The sequence below is a fragment of the Triticum urartu genome, chromosome 3A (assembly GCF_056163025.1).
Source record: "Triticum urartu cultivar PI428250 chromosome 3A, HENAU_Tu73, whole genome shotgun sequence".
Classification (NCBI taxonomy): Eukaryota; Viridiplantae; Streptophyta; class Magnoliopsida; order Poales; family Poaceae; genus Triticum; species Triticum urartu.
Genome location: NC_141875.1, coordinates 129,031,848 through 129,036,700, shown reverse-complemented (window position 1 = coordinate 129,036,700; position 4,853 = coordinate 129,031,848). Strand labels below are relative to the sequence as shown.

At 49.9% G+C, this 4,853-nt stretch overlaps 1 pseudogene; it reads left to right on the top strand.

The window, feature by feature from the left end:
• The first annotated feature begins 3,053 nt into the window (after window positions 1-3,053).
• Window positions 3,054-4,527, top strand: LOC147978911 (uncharacterized; annotated as a pseudogene).
• Window positions 4,528-4,853: the final 326 nt, after the last annotated feature.

Genomic DNA, 4,853 nt, shown 5'->3' with positions numbered 1-4,853 from the left:
CAACTTTCGCCGGTACCATAAACCCACCATATACCTTCTCCTCAAAACAGCCACCATACCTACCTATTATGGCATTTTCATAGTCATTCCGAGATATATTGCCATGCAACTTCCATCATCATCATATACATGATTTGAGCATTCATTGTTATATTGCTTTGCATTATCGTAAGATAGCTAGCATGATGTTTTCATGGATTGTCCGTTTTTTGACGTCATTGCTACGTCAGATCATTACACATCCCGGTACACCGCCGGAGGCATTCATATAGAGTCATATCTTTGTTCTAGATATCAAGTTGTAATATTGAGTTGTAAGTAAATAAAAGTGTGATGATCATCATTATTAGAACATTGTCCCATGTGAGGTTATCAAAATAAAAGTGGCCAAAGAAGCCTCCCAAAAAAAAAGGGGCCAAAGAAGCCTAAAAAAACGAAAAAAAGAAAAAAAAATGAGAGAAAAAGAGAGAAGGGGCAATGTTACTATCCTTTTACCACACTTGTGCTTCAAAGTAGCACCATGTTCTTCATATAAAGAGTCTCTTGAGTTATCACTTTCATATACTAGTGGGAATTTTTATTATAGAACTTGGCTTGTATATTCCAACGATGGGCTTCCTCAAATTCCCTAGGTCTTCATAAGCAAGCAAGTTGGATGCACACCCACTTAGTTTCAGTTTGAGCTTTCATATACTTATAGCTCTAGTGCATCCGTTGCATGACAATCCCTACTCACTCACATTGATATCTATTGATGGGCATCTCCATAGCCCGTTGATACGCCTAGTTGATGTGAGACTATCTTCTCCTTTTTGTCTTCTCCACAACCATCATTCTATTCCACCTATAGTGCTATGTCCATGACTCACGCTCATGTATTGCGTGAAGGTTGAAAATGCTGAAGCGCGTTAAAAAATATGAACCAATTGCTCGGCTTGTCATCGGGGTTGTGCATGATGTGAGTATTTTGTGTGGTGAAGATGGAGCATAGCCAGACTATATGATTTTGTAGGGATAACTTTCTTTGGCCATGTTATTTTGAAAAGACATGACTGCTTATTAGTAGGCTTGAAGTATTATTGTTTTTATGTCAAATGATAGACTATTGCTTTGAATCACTCGTGTCTTAATATTCATGCCATGATTAGATATGTGATCAAGATTATGCTAGATAGCATTCCACATCAAAAATTATCTTTTTTATCATTTACCTACTCGAGGACGAGTAGGAATTAAGCTTGGCGATGCTGATACGTCTCCATCGTATCTATAATTTTTGATTGTTCTATGTCAATATTATTCAACTTTCATATACTTTTGGCAACTTTTTATACTATTTTTGGGACTAATATATTGATCCAGTGCCCAATATCAGTTCCTGTTTGTTGCATGTTTTTTTGTTTTCGCAGAATATCAATATCAAAGGGAGTCCAAACGGGATAAAAATTGACGGAGATTTTTTTGGAAGAAAAATCCACGCGAGACGGTGCCCGAGGTGGCCACGAGGCAGGGGCGCGTGCCCCTAACCCTCGTGGGCCACCCGTAAGGCAGTTTATGCTCTTCTTTCGCCGCAAGAAAGCTAATATCCGGATAGAGATCGTGTCAAAATTTCAGCCCAATCAGAGTTACGGATCTCCGGGAATATAAGAAACGGTGAAAGGGAAGAATTTGGGAACGCAGAAACAGAGAGAGACAGGGAGACAGATCCAATCTCCGAGGGGCTCTCTCCCCTCCCTTGCCATGGAGGCCATGGATCAGAGGAGAAACCCTTCTCCCATCTAGGGAGGAGGTTAAGGAAGAAGAAGAAGGAGGGGAGCTCTCCCCCCTCGCTTCCGGTGGCACCGGAGTGCCACCGGGGGCCATCATCATCACCGCGATCTACACCAACACCTTCCCATCTTCATCAATATCTCCATCACCTTCCCCCTCTATCTATAGCGGTCCACTCTCCCGCAATCCGCTGTATTCTCTACTTGAACATGATGCTTCATACTTCATATTATTATCCAATGATGTGTTGCCATCCTATGATGTCTGAGTAGATTTTCGTTGTCCTATCGGTGGTTGATGAATTACTATGATTGATTTAATTTGCTTGTGGTTATGTTGCTGCCCTTTGGTGCCCATCATATGATTGCGCGCGTGGATCACACCCTAGGGGTAATTGTATGTTGATAGGACTATGTATTGGAGGGCAAGAGTGACAGAAGCTTCAACCTAGCATAGAAATTGATGCATACAGGATTGAAGGAAGATCAATATATCTTAATGCTATGGTTGAGTTTTACCTTAATGAACATTAGTAATTGCAGATGCTTGCTAATAGTTCCAATCATAAGTGTATAGAATTCCAAGTCAGGGATGACATGCTAGCAGTGGCCTCTCCTACATAATATTTGCTATCGGTCTATTAAAATAGTCAATTGCTTAGGGACAATTTTGCAACTCCTACCACCACTTTTCCACACTCGATATATTTGCTTTATTGTTTCTTTATCTAAGCAGCCTCTACTTTTTATTTACGTACTCTTTATTATCTTGCAAACCTATCCAACAACACCTACAAAGTACTTCTAGTTTCATACTTGTTTTAGGTAAAGCGAACGTCAAGCGTGCGTAGAGTTGTATCGGTGGTCGATAGAACTTGAGGGAATATTAGTTCTACCTTTAGCTCCTCGTTGGGTTCAACACTCTTATCGAAAACTGTTGCGATCCCCTATACTTGTGGGTTATCAGATACTTTTACCAACATGGGTGACAACATGATCTTAAGATTCGCCTACCTCCGCTTTAGGCGTTATACAGACTCACCACGTTTTTTTGTATTTCGCTTCTTAATTTTTGTTTGTGTGAGAGAACTTATTTGGTTGTGTGCATCATAATTATGCAGAGACCAGGTGTAATGCTTAAACCTTTTAAGTAATAAAATGCCTTTTTTAATCAAGAAAAAAACGCCCTTTTTCAAAAAATATCAAATTATTCTGGCCCGATTCATCAAGAAACTGGTGCTAATCACATGCGTGGATTGCCACCTTCATTTTTCTTGGGCCGTGTTTCTCACTGGCCGAAACGGAAACGTATTTCAGGCTAAGGTACGTAAACATGAGGAGAGAGACGGACGCATGGTACCGGAAAACCATGCCTCTGAATTCCGATCACAGGCTACATAAACTAGTTACAGAGGCCGTGTGAAAACGTCAAGCAATGAAGTATACGCATGCACGGCGTGTTCCCTTCCGTGGAGCCAACCATATGGGTGTCGCCGCAAATGCAAGAATTAATCATTTAAGACGAGCGGGACAACAACGGGAGACACGCCTCTTTTCTTTTTTTCTCTCTCGAAAATGACGGAAGATGCGCCTTAGAGCATCTCCAGCCGCGTCCCAAGAAGACCCCCCAGACGATTTTTCGGTCGTCGGCACAAAAAAATCGGCCCAGTCACGTCCTTAAGGGCCCAGTTTTCGCCGGTTCGGGTCGAAATTGGCGCCGGCGGACCCAACCCGAATCCGGCACGCTGGGGGTCGCTTTGGGCGCCGGGCAAATCTTTTTTGACGCGAAGAGCCGCGGGACAGCCGCGTCAGCGACTCGACTCTCTTCTCGCCGCTTCATCGTCCTCATCGCCTCATTTCCCGCGCCGGTCAGCCTCCCTCGGCCGCCACATCATCAAGCCACGCGTAACGCGCCGGCCAAGCCTACCACGCGGCGCCTCCGCCTATATAAGCCGACCACCAGCGCGCCGGAGGCACGCACAGACACTCCACCGCCGACGCGCCCATTTCTCCCCCTTCCTCCTCTCGCCGTCTCCAGTCCAGAAGAATGGTCGAGCGCTTTCCAGGCGACGGCACGGCGGCGAATGGCTTCGGGCGCCGCCATCTTCACGAGGACGAGACTCGCCTCCTTTTCAAGGCCGAGTACCCGGTCCCGCCGGACATGCGGGTGCCCGGGGCTTGGAGGATCAGCGCTGGCGGCGTGCCGGTGCCACCACCACCCACCGGGGCGGCGCGGCGTGCGGAGATCGCACGTATCCGCGCGTCCCTGCCGCGGGCGGCGAGGGAGGGGCCACGGTACGTCCCCGACAGCTCGCTCTGGGAGCCCTACTTCCGCCGCCGTCACGCCGAGCAGCTCGAGGCCACCAACGGCGTCGTGCCCTCCGGCAGGCTCAACTCTGATGGCCGGCGCCGGTGGTGGGGCGTGCCCGGCCGCACGTTGGAGGCCGTCCTCGAGTACATCGAGGACGGCAACACGCCGCGCCTCGAGTACCCCGCTCCCCCGTCCTTCTCACGCTGCTGTGGAAGCTCCTGAACGCCGAGGCGCATGGAGCGGCCCGGGGCGTCCTCCTCCTCGTCCGGCCGCTCGTCGGGCTCTCCCTGCCTCCGCCCCGTCAAGCCAGAGCCCCGGGACACGCCTGTCAGCGCGCGCACCCGCAGCTCCGGCGTCCGCATCGGCGACTCCGCCCCCCCACCGGCCGCTTCGTCCCTGTCGAGCCCAAGTCGGAGCCCGGCCTCCCCGCGGAGTACGAGGAGATAGCCCGGCGTGGCTTCTCCGACGAGGACACCCTGCGGTGGGCGCGGACGACTACCTCCGGACGGAGATGACCCGGCAGACCCGGGCCCTGGAGGAGATCGCCGCCCGCAAGCGTGGGCGCGAGGACGAGCACGGCATCGTGGTCCTCGACAGCGACAACGACGACGACGCCCCCGGACCGTCCAACCCGCCGCGCCAACCGGGGGAGGGATGCAGCAGGGACGGCGGCGGCAGAGACGACGACGACGACGGCGGTGGCGACTACACGCGGTTCTACCGCCTGCTCGGCATGTAGAACTGCAAAGGCGGGCGGCGGGCGGCGAGCGGCG